Source organism: Piliocolobus tephrosceles, chromosome 11, assembly GCF_002776525.5.
Source record: "Piliocolobus tephrosceles isolate RC106 chromosome 11, ASM277652v3, whole genome shotgun sequence".
Taxonomy (NCBI): domain Eukaryota; kingdom Metazoa; phylum Chordata; class Mammalia; order Primates; family Cercopithecidae; genus Piliocolobus; species Piliocolobus tephrosceles.
This window is the reverse complement of record NC_045444.1, coordinates 72,488,458-72,505,758: the sequence shown is the minus strand read 5'-3', so window position 1 is coordinate 72,505,758 and position 17,301 is coordinate 72,488,458. Positions and strand designations below refer to the sequence as shown.

Genomic DNA, 17,301 nt, shown 5'->3' with positions numbered 1-17,301 from the left:
TTTACAGAATTTTATAAGGCATAAAAATATTTCCAATAGCACCACTTCAAATTGTTTTTCCACAATACATTTAGGATTTTATTTAATGAATAACCTGATGTTGATTAGTATAACTGGTAAATGCTGCATTTATTTCCTTCTTAAAGATTCCTGTGTCTCTGCAGGCTGGGTTAAATCCCTTTTCTCTAGTTAATATATGACTAGAATATCCTTTTATCATGGCACTTATATTATTACTTTGAAATGCTCTATTTGCATGTCTATCACCATACACATCCTTATGTGAGTAATATATAAAACTGAAATTCAATTTCATGAAATAATATTTATATTTGTAATAAGTAATGTATGCAAATATTTTCCATGCCATTCCATGTCATTCCATCCTTTCCATCCCATTAGAAACATCAGTGCAATATAAAATACTGATTTAGCAAATCTCTAATTGGTGTCAAGCTGTGGTTTGAAAAAAAAGTCCTAAGGCATATCTCTCTTATCCTTGTATCTCTGGTGTTTAGCATATAATCTAGCACTGTTTATTGATGACAGTCCCATGGAATTTTTTGAGTACTGCAGATGTAAATTCTAAAACAGGAAAAAAAATGCTGCTTCCAGTGTGCTTAGCGTAGGATTTTCTAAATTCACATTTTAAGTAGTATTGTGTGCCACAAGCCATAAATTGTGTTAAAAATAAAGAGCTGTAAAGCCTTATTGCATTGCATTATTGTAATCCTACTAATACCAGTATGATTTATCCACGTGCATCCAGGGGTAACATACTGACAAATTCTCAATTAACACAAGCATTTCTGAGCTTCTAGGAGGCAGCTCTCGTGTATTAAAAGCTTTATTACTTTCAACATGGAAGTAGCATAGAAGCTAAATAGAGTATGTAAGAAAGAACAAACTTTTATTTAATATTACTTAAATGTAAGGAAAACTTATACATTTAAAATGACTACCCAGATATAAATGAAGACAAAATGATTCTTTTGTAAAATAAATAACAAAGTCTTCAAAAAATCCTGAAACAATATTGAATAAATATTTAAAAAGTTAATAAGTATTTGTATTTATAGTGTTTTTATGAAGTTGAATATACAGATAGGTAAGTGAATAACGTAAAAATTTGTTATAGAACTCATAATGCATACATTTACACATATGTGTATTTTTTCTAGTAACTTCCCTGCTCTCTTGCTGTTACAGCTAAATTTAAAAATTTCAACCTATTTCTGTCAAGCATTGTTCCAATTATACCGCTAAGAATGCTTTTGCTTCAATTACCAATGATCTAACCGTTGTCCATTTCAAAGGATACTTTAGAATCTCTCTCTCACTCTGTGTGTTTTTTTTTTTTTTTCCCCTCCAGATCTGCTCTATCTGATACTGTGGTCAGTCTTGAAATTTTCTTTGTCCTTGGCTTCTTTTCTATTTTATTTTATTTTATTTTTTTTTTTTACGTTTTACTAACAGTTCCTCCATTTTCTCCCCAGGCACTCCCTCACTTGTGCCTTCAATTTTTTGTATCTATTCTTGTTTTAAATAGTTTTCATAGGAAATCTTACCTAGTTTCAAATATTGTTGGAACTCAGATTTCTAAATCTATGACACCAACCCAACATCTCTTCTGAAATGCAGATTCATACACCTATCAAACTGCCTCCTAAATATAATTCCCATTTAAGTGTATTGAAGTTTCATCAAACTCTACATATCTGAAAAATAGTTGTTTCCCTCACCTTGCCCCTCACTCTAATATGAACAAATGTATTTCTTCTGTCTACTTTAGTTAATCATTATAGATTTTTCCTCTTTCACCTTTCCCTCATGTAATTATTGATTGAGGTGATTTTTTTAGGTATTAAATATTTCTTGAGTATCTCCACATCTTTATTCCTATCCTGCCCATATCAGCTAGTATGATCAGGAAAACAGAAACCACTTTAGGTAGAAGGTATTTAATACAGGAAATTAGACACAACATGGTTGGAAATCAGAGGCAGGAAACATCAGAAGAAAGTGCTCTGGTATTTAGAAAACCCAGAAATGCAGGAGTCACAAAGTTAATGCCAATAATCTCAACCTCCTGCAGGGCTGAAGTGAGTCCTAAGAGCTCTGTACTCATTATAGATCTTGGTCCCTCTAAAATACCCCTTGAATCATTGTGGGATCAATTCCTATGCATTCAGAAGCTATGTCTGTCTGAGGGCTTTATCTGACTGTATAGACATGCTGCATGTAAGTCAGAACATGAGTGTCAGAAAGTGAATGCCCCGGGAGCAACCTTCAACCACTGAGGATCAGAAGTTGGTGGATGAACATGGCAACTCCTTACCCTCAGTGAAACAATTCTGAAGTATATTCTGTATAATCCCTCCAAGGGTTTCCAGCAGGATTGAGCCTCAGTTGACTACAGCTGTAATCCATTTGTCAATGTCCTTTTATTGGCTTTCTTCCCTTCCTTGTGTCACTTTTCCACTCTCTTCTGCTTCTGGATGAACTCCGAAATAAGCTACCTGCTCTCAAGTCTTGTTCATAGTTTAAGACATGATTTATGCATTGCTTTTGGAGGTGGACAATACTTCTCTTTCTTTTCAAACTTCCACATTTTATGAGAGTGCATCTTGTTGGCAGAATTTAAGCCACAAAATTTCTTGCAAGAATGTCTGGCAAATACAGTTTTTAGGCTCTTAATTCTTGTGTTACAGGGAAGTATTTACTTAGAAAGGCAAAGATGACTTTGACTATCTTTGATCACATCATGACACCATCAATGTATATTTTAAAACATGCAATATGTATTATATTTATATGGCCCTTGGGATTATATATTATTCCATTGGGTATCAACACACATTATCTAGCAGAGTCCAAATCATGCAAATTTGAACTATACACATTTAGACAATAATAACTATGTCATGCAGCATAATGCAACTATATCTTAAACCTAAAAATAGACTTACCTTCTCCCCAAAAGGGAGACACAAAGCATTTCTTGTAGGTGCTAATTTCTCCTCTAGCTTACTCACAATCTCACCAGGATATTTATCTGTCAACTAAATGCTAAATTGAAACACTTCATTTTGTTAGATGTTAATCCTTTAAAAGCCTACAAACCTTGCATATTGTCTTTCTAACCCAGTTTTCCATTCTCATCCTATACTGTGCTTTGCCTCTCACTGCTTCCTGCAGCCATGCAGGCTTTCTTTGACTTTATTGTGTTCCCCAAGGTAGCTCTACCCCAGATATTGCACATGCTCTTTCTGATGTTCTAAGTGAATGTAACCTTTTTTCTTTTCTTTTCCTTTCTTTTTTTTTTTTTTTTTTGACAGAGTCTTGCTTTGTCGCCCAGACTGGAGTGCAGTAGTGCAATCTCGGCTCACTGCAACCTGTGCCTCCTGGGTTCAGGGAATTCTCGTGCTTCAGCCTCCCAAGTAGCTGGGACTACAGGCGTGTGCCACCATGCCAAGCTAATTTTTGTACTTTTAGTAGAGACAGGGTTTTGCCATATTGGTCAGGCTGGTCTTAGACTCCTGGCCTCAAGTGCTTTGCCTGCCTCAGCCTCTCAACGTGCTGGGATTACAGGCTTGAGACACTGTGCCCAGCCCCATCTTCTTCTTCAGTTAACTTTTACATCTTATCACAAGGACCATTTCCTCAGGAGGGTTCATCTGACCCTGTGATTAAGCCAAAGTCGCTTAGTGTGTGTGTTTACATACATATATATGTATGCATACATATACATAAAGCCTCTCTACATATATGTATATATAATTTCATAATGTTTCATTTCTTACTTCTTCATGATTGGTTGGTTGATTATTTTTCTTCTTATCATATGTACCTCGATAGCATGATCATTTGTATTTGTTATATTTTTGCTATTATACCCCCAGCACCGAGTATAGCGTATAGTGTCTAGTACATGTAAGAATCTCAATAAATTTGTTAAATGGATAAACGCAAAGGGTATTTTATGAAAAGGTTTATAAGGATTACTGACATTTGTATCATAAACTTTATGATGTTATTATTACATATTACATTGTCTTAGAATTATATTTTTCCCAAGACATGATTGTTAGTTGTGATTCTCAGTAATTCCAGAAAGGATACTTTTACCATTTTATCATCACTTAGTTGTAGTTTTTAAATTAGTGCTATTTTGGGGTTTAAATTATAAATCATTGATATTTTAATGTCATTTTATCAATGCTTTACCAATTTTGAGTAATTTACTTAATCCTATAGAATGCAACAATGCATACGAGCATTAGCAAAAATTTTGATCCATAATATTGCAATAGTTAGACTTAAAAGCGCAAATGGATTCTGTGTAAAATGAATTATCTTTGGCTCTCTTGCTGAAGAATGTTAGTACATAATGCTCCCAAAATTTGTTTTTAAATCAAATGTCAGATAAATTAGCTGTGAGTCATTGTCCCAGTTTAATTGGTTTCAGTCAGAATATTTGAGAGCCATTTCATTTAGAGGGTTTAAGTTGTGTCTTATTCATCTTTGGTTCCCCAGATCTAATAGAAGTCTGAATGCTTACTAGCTGGATCATATTTCAAAGGCCAGTCCAAGTTTATGGATTGGTACACATGGTGATTCTAATTTGGCTTAAGTAACGCTCTAATTTTCTGCCAAGTCAGCAATCAAGAATACAAAGGTTATATACCACCAGATGGATATACATGAATGAATAAGCTCCTGCATATTTCTATAGTTTCTTATGGAGTTGTGTCCTTAGTCTATCACTATTGTGTCAATCAGGCTATAACACATCATAACTTGAAAGAGACACACAGTATATGTTCAGTGAATTCAAACTCTTTTTGTTCCTTATTCTATAACCAGAATGAATTTTCCATACTTTTACTAGTAAACATATGTAATACTATACATATAATGAGTACTTGTAATAGTGTGCATGTGTAAATTAATAGTAAATGTAACAGTTTAGTGTTTATGATTTTAAAGAAGGCTTTTCTTATGGATACTAGTCATTAATAAACACTCTTCGTTGGGGAAATAAAATACATACTTTATTGTGTGTGTGTGTGTGTGTTTTGTGACAGCGTCTTGCTCTGTTGCCAAGGCTCGAGTGCAGTGGTGCAACCCTGGCTCACTGCAACCTCCACCTCCTGGGTTTGAGCGATTCTCCTGCCTCAGCCTCCCGAGTAGCTGGGACTACAGGCTTATGCCACCATGCCTGGCTAATTTCTGTATTTTTAGTAGAGATGGTGTTTTGCCATGTCGGCCAGGCTGGTCTCAAACTCATGACCTCAAGTGATCTGCCTGTCTTGGCCTCCCAAAGTGCTGGGATTACAGGCTTGAGCCACCATGCCTGGCTTTTTGGGTTTTAAGTACATGTCATTTTGATTAACTGAAATTATACTTTTGATTACATCTTAGTTGATTGAAATTTGGTGTGATCATAAAGTTGTATATGTTTATACTTTCCTTAAAACTCATAGGAAATATAGTTTGTATGACTGAATAGATTTGGGCATTTTTAATGTAATTTAAATAATTAGATAAAGGACACATCAGGAACATAAGGATCTACCATAACTTGAGCATAGTACTGGATTGAAAATACGATATTGGTGGGAAAATTTGATAAACCTTAACACAATTTTCTTTGCCAACAGAATGCCATGTGAGTCAAATACATTTTTTTGTTTTTGATTGTTTTTACTTTTATTTTGAATATTCTATATTGCCTATTTCATGGTATATAAAGAAATTGAGCAAGATACTACAAAGTTTATTTTCCCCTTCGAATTAAACTTTAAAGCATAATACTTAAAGTAACAGAAAACTGACATTTGTAACTATCTTTTGTGCCCCTGTGTATGTGGTCTGGTCTAGACATGGAGGTCAATATTCTCAGCAACCTTTGATAAACTCTTCATTTTCAAAAATACCCTCTGAAGAAGATACCAGAGTAGTCATTACACATAGCTATCTGTTTTAAGCCTCTATAATGTAATGAAAATATAGGAAAATATTTTTGCAATTCTGGGATCAAATATTTCTTACACAAGGCATAGAAAGCCCAAACCATAAAAGGATAAGATGATAAGTTAGACTTCATAAAAGTTAAAAACTTATGCTCATCAAAGAAACATCATTATGAAAATAAGTAGGCATTTACACTCTTGAGAAAATATATACCATACATAGATTTAAAAAGGATTTTATCAAAATATTTAAATAATTTCTAAAACTCAATAATAGCTTTTGTGTTTAAACCTATGGTCTTTTTCAAATTATTTTTGAGTATTGTGAGAGACATATTTGAAGTTGTTTTTTCCCCTTATTTGGATGTTCAGTTGTTCCAATACCTTTTGTTGAAATGACTTTCCTTTTGGTGTCTTTGTAAAAAGTGACTATATAATTGTCTATTTCTGGACTCTTAATTCTATTTCATTGACCTATTAGCCTATCCTTATGCAACATTACTGTGCCTTGGATACTGTAACTTTTAGAATAAGTTTTGAAAACAGGTAATGTGAATACTCCAATTTTGTTCTTATTTTTCAAGATAGTTTTGGCTATTTTGAGTTCTTTGTATTTTCATATACATTTTACAAAGTGCTTTGTCAGTTTGCACAAAAAGGAAACTGCTGTGCTCTGCTGGGGCTCCACATCTTTGTGCAGTGATTTGGAAGGTGCCTCTAGACTGAACTACAGGTGATCGTGGGACTCACCTCATGACTTACCCTAATGTCACAGGTTACAGTTCTCTGCTACCTGTTGTCAAACATCTCACTTTGATGCTTCATATATTTTGCAAAGTTTTATAGTTGTTTCAAGCTGGATAGTTAATCCAGTGCCAGTTGTTCCGTCATAGTTGGAAGCAGAAATTATACATAGAATTTTACACCTAGAATTCTATACAAAAATGTAGGAGAATATTACATAGGAAATATGACTGTTCTTATATTTTTCTTCAACAGTTCAGAAATGTAGATTGAAACTATGATAATATAATACTATGTAAACAGAAAATGGTATTTAAAACAAGTTTAAAAATATCAAGCAAATTTTTGGTTGAATAAATGGATATTGTTTTGCATGATCAGGATTTTATTTTTTGTTTATTGACTACTTAGATAGGTTAAGTCAGTCGAACAATTTCTCTTTAATTTTCTTAATTAATTAAAGGTAGACAATTAACTCTTTTGGGAAACTTTAGAAATGAGTGTGGCATTTTAATGAAAAGTCTATTTTAAATCTGCTTTACATAAATGCTTTTTTTGTGTGTTTGTGTGTCTTTAGTACCAATTGCAACAGTCCATTATTCAATGAGTCCAACAGTTTGAGTATGTAGTGGATGGGCCAGCTGGATTTCAGTGTGTACACTGTGTAATTACGGGGGAAATATCTCTCACTTGAGACAGAAATTTAATTCCATTATTTAAAGCCATGAGATTAGATATTTCCTATGCATCATTTAAAATCTTCTAATTTCTAAAAAAAGTATGTAGAGTATGCAAAGATTTGCTTTTATTTAAGTATTGGTGACTTTATTTTCTTTCTTAGTTTTAGAGACAGGGTTTTGCTCTGTTGCGCAGGCTAGAGTGGAGTGGCGTGATCACAGCTCACTGCAGCCTCCAACTCCTGGGTACAAGGGGTCCTCCAAGCCTCCCAAGTAGCTAGAACTACAAGTGTGTGCCACCATGCCCAGCTAATTAAAAAATATTTTTGTAGAGATGAGGTCTTGCTATGTTGCCCAGGCAGGTTTGGAACTCCTGGCATCAAGCAATCCTCCTACTTCAGCCTCCTGAAGTGCTGAGATTATACCTATGAGCCATCACACCCAGCCTATGACTTTATTTTTGTTAATACACAATGTATTTAAAGGTCTTAGACACACACACAAATTTACAAAAACACACAAAGAATTATGATGAACTGTCAAATGTTAAGTTTTTAAAGTGTGGCAAGTCAATTGATTTGGCTTGAAGTATGATCAAAAAGGTGGTTTTTGATAGTTTCTAAAGGAATCATAATATTGTCAACTTAGGGAAATAAAGAAACTTAAATATGTTAGAATAACTAAACATAAACTGTAATTGCTTATTGAGTTACTGAATAATCCAGAACTTCTATGGGCCACAAAAATATTATTCTGACATTCTAATGGTTATTTTATTCTTTTTTTAGTTTTGGCAGCTACCTATGGACCCACCTATGTGTCAGTGTTAAGGCATTAACCCTTTGCCTCTCTGACCTAACTCCCATACAGAGTTAAACAATATTGAAAATCATTTTTTATTGCGATCATATACAATTTTGTACTCCTTTACAGCCAATGGTTCCAGCAAAGGAATGGGAAATAAGAGAGAGCGAAGATTATGGGTTTAGGAGACAATCTGAAAGTAAAATAAATAGGTCCTTGTGGCCAAATTAGGTAGGACCTCATGAATTTTAAATTTCCTCAATTTATTGTTGAGGAAATGAATAAAGAAAGAAGAGAAGGATAGTACATTCTAACTTTCACTTATTTGTTTATTCATTTACTTAACAAACATTGATTGAGTTTCTACTATATCTCATTTAGCATGTCAAAGCTCTGGGAATGAAAGATGACTAAAACAGGATTCTTTTTCCTAAGGAAGGTCACAGTCTGATAGAGGAGGTAAAAACACATCCAATCACCTATAACACAATGTAATGCATTAAGCTTTTACTCTACTACCGTTATATTTAATGTACTGAGGGAAGACAAATGAGTGGACAACTAATTATATTGGGGAAAGTATCTGGGAAGATTCTAGAGAAGATGTAACAATTGTCCCTTAATATTAAAAAATGATCTTTCTAAGGAGAGATGTGTGGCAAAGATGGTTCAGGTGAAGAATAGAGGGAGCAATGTAAAAGGCGTGTTGCAAGGCATGGTTGGAAAAAGGGAAGTCGTTTGGTATAAACAAATTTAAAGAATATGTTGAAGGAGTCATGGAGGATGAAACTGAAAAGCTAAATTGTGCCCAGGTTGCAATAATGTAAAAATGTTTGAATTTTACCTTGAAAGTTACTGACCATCATGAGAGATTTCTAAAAGAGGAGTAACAGGAACAGATTTATACTTTCATTAATAACTTTAGGGGTAGGATAGATTAGGGACGATTAATAGTATAGGCAAGATAGTGGAGCAAGAACTGATGGGGAAATGGATAAGGCATAGGATAGATTTAAAATACAATTTGAAAGTAGTTAACTAATGCTGCAAAAATGATGACCTCTAAATTTAGTGGCTTAAAATGACAGGAAATCTTTATGTTCTCACACACTTTCTATGAGGCAGGAATTCAGGAGCAGCTTAGCTGGTTGGTCCTGGCTTCAGTTTCTTCATGTGGTTGCTGTTACATGTCAGCCAAGCTGCAGTCATTTAACAGCTTGACTGGAGCTAGAGGGTTCTCTTTCAAGATGGCTCAATCATATAGCAAAAAAGTTGGTGCTGGAAATTGGCAAGAGGCTTAGGTTCTTTGCTCCAAGGATCTCTCCATAGGGCTATTAGAGTTTCCCCCAAATGCATGAGGAGCAGCTTCTCTTAAAGTGAATAATGCAGGAGAAAGAAGGCTTTTGTGACATGGCCTTGGACATCACACTCTGTGATTTCAGCAATATTTTATTGGTATCACAATTCAGTTCTACCGGCTGGGCGCGGTGGCTCACGCCTGTAATCCCAGCACTTTGGGAGGCCGAGACGGGCGGATCACGAGGTCAGGAGATCGAGACCATCCTGGCTAACACAGTGAAACCCCGTCTCTACTAAAAAAAATACAAAATCTAGCCGGGCGAGGTGGCGGGTGCCTGCGGGAGGCTGAGGCAGGAGAATGGCGTAAACCCGGGAGGCGGAGCTTGCAGTGAGCTGAGATCCGGCCACTGCACTCCAGCCTGGGTGACAGAGCTAGACTCCGTCTCAACAAAAAAAAAAAAAAAAAAAAAAAAAAAAACAATACAGTTCTACCCATTGTGGTAGGGAAAAACACAGGGGTGTGAATTCCAGGACTGAGGTTCATTGGGAGCAGTCGTGGGGCTTGGCTCCCACAACTTTATCCTGAACATGCCAATCTGTCTCTTTGTGTGAGTCAGTTCTATAGTTCTTTCATAAAGGCAGGAATTGCTACTCACAATAGCAACTGCTCTTATTGCAGTGGTCTATTCATGAATGCATAATAAATGCCTCTGTAACTTCTAGCAAGTGAGAAAGGTGCAGTGAATTTAGCTATTGTCTGGACTTCAGGCAGCAGGAAGAATGGGATTCGCTGCTGTCATTGTCACAAAGCTTGTTAACCCTAGAGAACAGAGGAAGTGGAAGAGAGGTTCATTTTAAGTAACATCCAATTAATGAGATGGGGGGAAAATACATGCTGCTTTGATCTTTCGCTGAGATATCTCTCCCTTCTATCTCTGGGCTAGGAACCTAGATTGGTGCAAAGGTCAGTTTCTTATGGCAAAGGACAGGATGAAGGTGCCATTCTAGGCTTTTAGAATGTGTAAGTGTTTATGCATGTGCTTGAAGTATTTTAAACACTCCTCTTATATGTTTTAGGTATTTAAAATCCAGGAAACAAGTGATATAGTGCTCACTCTTTACTCTTGCTCTCCTAATATGCATATTTTATCTATTTAAAGCTATTTGGAGATCATTTTCACTTCTGCATTTAACAGTTGTGTATATGTGTGTGTGTGTGTGTGTGTGTGTGTGTGTGTGTACTTTCTCTTTCCATGCCCTTAAATTCTCATTTAGGAATACCTCTTGGACACTCAGTCATTCTCACAGAGAAAATAATGAAACAGATTTTTAAAAATACTTATTTTCAAGTGTGAAATAGAAACTATGTTGTATTAGTCCATTTTCACACTGCTATGAAGAAATACCTGAGTCTGGGTAATTTATAAAGAAAAGAGTTTTAACTGACTAACAGTTCTGCATGGCTGGAGAGGCCTCAGGAAACTTAGAATCATGGTGGAAGGCACCTCTTCACAGGGTAGCAGGAGAGAGAATGAGTACCCACTGAAGGGGAGAGCCCCTTATAAAACCTTCAGATCCCGTGAGAATTCACTCACTATCACGAGAACGGCACTGGGGGAAACCTGCCCCCATTAATCAGTTACGTCCCACCAGGTCCCTCCCACAACACTTAGGGATTATGGGATTATAATTCAAGAGAAGATTTGGGTGGGGACACAAAGCCAAACCATATCACATGTTCTAGAGACATCTCTTAATGGTTGCTCAAAAGCCTAACTGAATGATTGAGGTCATGCCATCCTGCAATAAAAATGTTAATAGGCTTTTAAACACATTGAGATGTACATTGTCCAGATGCTTTCAGGCATAATTGCAATGACATTGGGATCTTATTCTGAGTTGACAATGTGCTACAATAATTTTTTTAAGTCAGCAGCATTTAATTGATTTGAGGATTATTCCTATGTTTGATATTTAGATGAGATTGACAAATACCCATTTTTCTAGAATAACGTTTTAATGCAAAACTTTTATGACAGAGTATCTGTGATGCCAAATGTTGCTCTTATTTTTTACAAGAGAGCATCATTATGATTTTCCATCAGTAAAATTATTTCACATTTTTAATTAAAGTTGGCTTGCTTTCTGTCAATGCAGTTGAAAAATGAAGTTTTTTGATATATTATAAAAGTATTTCACTGGTTAGTGTTTCTACACAGAAATTATCAAATAATGTCAGTGAAGACTATTTTGGGCAGTAAAGTTTAGAATATTTATATGTACCTTTTTCAAACAACGTGAAAGTCATCATGAAAATTACAACACTTTATTAAGGATAGCTTTTTAAAATGATGTAGAAAGAGACGAGATAAGATGCAAAAACGATAAGAAAAACACTTTCAGTCCTAAATTCGTTATTTGTTAGTGTGGTTTTTAAGTAAGTCAGTTTATATCTTTACTTTCAGTTCTGTGTGTCTTGGGATTAATAAATGCACTTTATAATCTTATCGTGAGGATTAAATGAGCTAATATATGAAATCATTTTAGTATACAGCCTAGAAATATTAGCATGTGATAAATATTTATTTCTGTTTCTAAATTTTCTTTATTCTTGCCTTCTAGTTGAAAAGTATATTAGATAATGGGTAAATCTAAGAAAACATGTTGCAACAAGAAAAAAATTTTGTGTAATTGTGTGCTCAGTTATTTCAGCTGTGGAACTGATTTTGCCAATAGATGCAGTTTGCTTAGGACTAAACAAAAGTTTATCCTGTGAGATATTTTGAACAATTTTATTATAAGAATTATTTATTTTATGGAAGAATCTTATATAAAATATTTAAAGTAGGATCCACATGGTGGCCAACAAGATTATAATGATCATATTAATAATAAATCTGAATTCCTTTATATGAGATGTGAGATTGGCAATTGTCTTCAGCTCCCAGCATTTCCTATTGTCTTAGTGGCCAGCTTTTCTTCTTTATATTACCTTATTGGTTCCTGTAAATACTTGTTGTCTGTGATTTCAAGCATCAGAATAAGCTTCCATCCTCAGGATTTATTTTTGGCAAGATAATTTCCTTTTCCTAAATGGAAATTGCCTGCTAGAGAGTCAGCAATAGTAACACAAATTCATATACCTGTCTGCATCTGCTATTTTCAAAAGCCCAAAGAAACAGCAACAACAACAAAAATAATATCTGATTATACCAAAACAGAAAAGAGCAAAACAAATCAACTTTGACCTAAACAGAGAAAAATAATCCTCCCTCTTTTTTAGCTTCAGAATGATAGCATACTTCCTAAAGCCTTACCATAAATACCATTATTTTCAACATGGTCAATTTTCTAATATACATCTACTCATATAAAACAGGGATCTTAGAAATCAGCAGTTTCATGTGTCCATGAAACCTAAAATTCAGATTGTCCTGGTTTGTTTTTGCAAAACTAGTGTAAGTTCCCTAACAATCTGATTATTGAATTTATACTTACTCTTTACCCAAGGTTAAACATTACTATGCTTGTTTTTTTTTTTTTTTTTTTTTTTTTTTTTTTTTTTTTTTTTTTTTTTGCCTTTTTAATCTCCTCATGTTTGCCTTCAAATGAGTAAGAAAATGGAGTGCGGATAATAAAATGAGAGGAGTCCAGGTGCTTCATTAATATAAAGGACATTCCACTACTTAAAAAAAAGAAGTTTGTGATTTGAGATCAAATGGGGAAGATAAAGTTGAAAAGTGCTGACATGTTACCAAATCATCAGCATTGTGAAACAGCAGGTACTGGAGCCATTCTAGATATTCATTTATGTTGACATTTTTAGGGCACAAGGGAGAAAGTGTGGCTGTCAGTTATCTTATTTTGTTACTTTTGTAAAAGATCTGCTGATTCTTTGTGTATAGCTCAGGTATCATTTCAAGTTTTTCCTTGATCACGTCATCAGCCTGGCATCCTGTGCCTATCTCTAACTGTACTATTTCCTTTCTTCTCAATTTATGTGACTTTTTTCAAGATACTTCAGTATTTTATCTCATTTAGCAGCAACAACTTTCATGTATAAACAGGAAATAATTTTGTTCCTTCATTTCATCAAAAGCCATGTGTTGAAGATTCCTTTGTTTTCTAATGCAGGCACTGGGGTATAAAACCTAATAAAATATGGTGCATAGACTGGGGAGGGTGACCATTTCTCCTACTGTGCCTTGTCTCCAAAGAAAAGGAGGAAGTAAAAACTGAAAAATAACAGACTGATTGGTGCCACTGGCCAGGACTGCAGGTTAAAGATTAACCCCTACCCTAACCACTTGTGCTATCTATAGATCACAGACAATGGTATGGAGAAATACTTGCCTTGCTCACCACCCCCATCTAATCACATACCCGATGCTTGCTTTGCTCAATCTATCATGACCCTGTCACGTGGACGCCTTAGAGTTGTATGCCCTTAAAAGAACCAAGAACTCTTTCTTCAGGGAGCTCGGTTCTTGAGATGCAAGTCTGCCGATGCTCCTGTCCAAATAAATCCCCTTCCTTCTTTAACCCGTTGTCTGAGGGGTTTTGTCTGCAGCTTGTCCTGCTACAAGACAACTCAATGTGCAAGGAAAAAAGTACCGATAATGACAAGTAAAGTGATACAGGTTACAGAAGATGGGCATTCATATCACTTAGGCCAGTGGTGGTTCTCAATCTTGGTCACACATTATAATCACTGGGGAGGTGCTAAAATCTCTATCTCCAGGTGCCACCCAACACCAGTTAAATCTGAATCTCAGACGATGGGACTCAGGACCCAATATTATTTTTAAAACTTTCTAAGTGATTGCAATGTGAGACCAAGTTTGAGAACCACCAGTCTGGATATTCAAATATGAATTCCCAGGAGAGTTGAGACTTGAGGTTTTCTTTTTTAGAAGTATGAAGAAGCAGAGAATGTCATAATAGGAAGAAAGCATACCTTTTTAAAGAGTCAAAAGACTGAAAAATAACATGACAAATTTAGCAACTCACAAGTTATTCTCTATGGCAAAAGGAAGATAGTGAATAGAAGGTTATAAGGCTTGAGGGAAGGGTAGGCAAAAAACTAATCCTAAAGGACCTTGACCTATTTATTTCCAATATAAATGATTGTTGTAGCAACAAGATGGGCACGGGAAAAAGGAAGTGAGTTTAGTGTAGTGAGAAAGGAATAGAAAAATAGAGCTGGAACAGTAGAAGTGGGTGGCTATGAGGAAGAAATGTAAAACCAGAGTGTATAGGCTAGTACCCTTTGGAAAGAGCCAGAAACTGAAATGATCAAAGGTAGAGGGATAGGTTGGGGAATGGGGTAAGACAATTTTTGATTGAGGTAGATCAGGTTTGATATTCAGTATTGAAACTAGGTGTAGAATGAGTGTTTCATTTTGTGAATCTCATGGTGTGGATTGGGGGGCTGGAAAAGAGGGTAGGAGGAACTGGGTAAGAAGGTGCATATCCTCTGTTACCTGGCTGGAGGGATCTGGGCTCAGTTTTCAGGCATGGAGATTCACCTGGGCTGAGGAGTAGATAGTGAGGTTCCTACTTAATGCTCACTTTAATACTCAGGGATTGAAATCTATGTTTCCGTATCTCTTCATGCTCTCTACTCTGCATTTCCCCCACATCTCCTGTACATCAGTCTGAGTATGAAGAGGAACCATACACCTATTTCTAAATCCAATTTGCTATTGGAGAAGAAACTCCTATACACGATTGATTAAACAAGACTTTCTGTGATTCAGGGAGTGGACACAGCTGAGCATATAGAGAATAGGCTCTCATTATTCAAACATGGAGGCATATGGAGATTGATAGTGATAGATTCTCACTGACCCATTTACTTCTTTTATAGGATTACATAATGAGAACTATGGTTTGCACTTGGAAAGGGCATCTCTCTTACATGGGATATAGTTTGTAGCCATGTAAAAGAGACTATCAATTATTCATAGAAGGTTGTTGCTCACACCCTCAGGCGGATTTGCATGAATGAATGAGCTGATTTAACTGATTAGCCATAGACAAGTACTGGTAAATACACCACCACTCTGTCACCCAGACTGGAGTACAATGACATGATCTTGGCTCACTGCAACCTCTGTGTCAGGTTCTAACTGAAGTCTGAGGGGAGACGGCAGGGCGAATGGCAGGTAGCTGGAAAACCACTTGAGGAATAGTAGACAGTTTTGACATGGCTTTACTCTTTCTCTGGGTGTGAGCAAGCTGTATGTACAGCATCAGCAGCACAGTTATACCTTTTACAGACAATAGTGGTTCCGAGCCAAGCATGAGCTCATGTGGGTGATCACCTAATGCACCTCACGTGGCATGGTTACATAATGTCTGGGGTTGTGCACCTGTACTCCAAACCTGCTGAGTCATGCTGCGCCAGAAGGCTGCCTTGGTCTACTCCTGACTAAAGAGCAGCCATTTCCCTTACACTCCACCCCCTAGGCTGAAGGCATCCTCTGGGCAGGGACACGTGCCCATAGGGCAGAGCCCTGAATCCATAACCCATAACAACAATACAGAGAGCAACAGCTCACTGCTAGGACACCAGATATGCTACTTATGACTATTAGGGTCCATTGTAGGCCAGAGCTTAAGGATGCCTACCATCTCTGCAGGGGGTCATCAGTAAGGCTCTTGACTCCATTAATCTCTTGTGAGAACTGTTGCAGGACTGCTATTATGTTCTGCCAATTGTCAGTGATAAAGGTACAACATTGTGTTCCTAAAAGGGAACAGGAGCCTCCTTGGGCAATAGTTATTATGTCTAAGGCCATTTGGTTTTGCAACACCACCTTTCTGATCTGACCAGTAAGGTGTTAACAGGAGGAGGGCCACTCGGGTGTAATTCAGAGCCTGAGTGGTGTGCTCTGCAAGAGCAGTAACTTGTGCTTATGACACCCACTCCAGAGATAGTCATTGCCAAGGAGTAGAACCACCAGGGGGCTCATCGAACTTGCAAAAACCAAAAGTGCAGTGCTTCCTGGTTATGTGGGTGTCTGGACAATATGGGGAGAACAGTGGCAGGTATATAAGGACACCCCCAGATACAACGTCTAGTCCAGTCTGCTGATAGGTAAGGCCACCTTGTGTCCCCACAGACCCATAAACCCCTAGGGAGCATAAAGTCCATTGGAGCTGACCTTAGTGGGGCTGCTTGTTCTAGCACACCTTCCGTGTGGTGATACATGTTATGTTTTCACAGGCTGTGATGGGTACCCATCCCATAGTGGTATTACCTCAATGTTGCTCTATGCACTGTGGTGCCTGGGCCAGGGGTACTACATGTTCCCCCACTAGCCAGCCTCACCCATCATAAACACTGTGGGCCAGCAAGGGGGGGCAGGTGCACCATGGGTTTTGTGGCATCCTTTGTTCGAACCTTGCTGCATTGTGTTCCAGGTGTCAGCCATCGGACCCCGAGTCTCCAGCCGTGTTATCTGCAGACTGTGATTGTATGTGCCAAGGTAAGTCATCACAGCAGCTGCTGCTGGAAGGGCAGTGCAGATCCATCTGTTGGAAACATTGGTCACCTCAGTGTAGGTGTGGGCCCAGTCCATAATGCAGTTGGAGCATGTTAACTTATGGTCAAGATGACAGCGCAGGCACAGATACTAACAGAGGTAAATCACGTCTCTCAGGCAAAATAGAGGCTAATCTTTCATTCGTGAATAACAATGCAACCACCCAGGGCTTTTGCCCTGGGCGATGGTACCACACCTTCTCAGCTCGCCATGGTTCCTTTGAGTCCTGTATATGTGCCAAAGTCACAGGAG

General features: G+C 36.9%; 1 long non-coding RNA gene across 1 annotated transcript in view; it reads left to right on the top strand.

The window, feature by feature from the left end:
• LOC116418975 overlaps window positions 1-17,301 on the top strand; it is a 60,548-nt gene that overhangs the window by 29,783 nt on the left and 13,464 nt on the right. The window contains exon 2 of the long non-coding RNA XR_004229209.1: window positions 16,928-16,992. This is a non-coding gene — a long non-coding RNA (uncharacterized LOC116418975). The remainder of the gene's footprint in view (window positions 1-16,927; window positions 16,993-17,301) is intronic.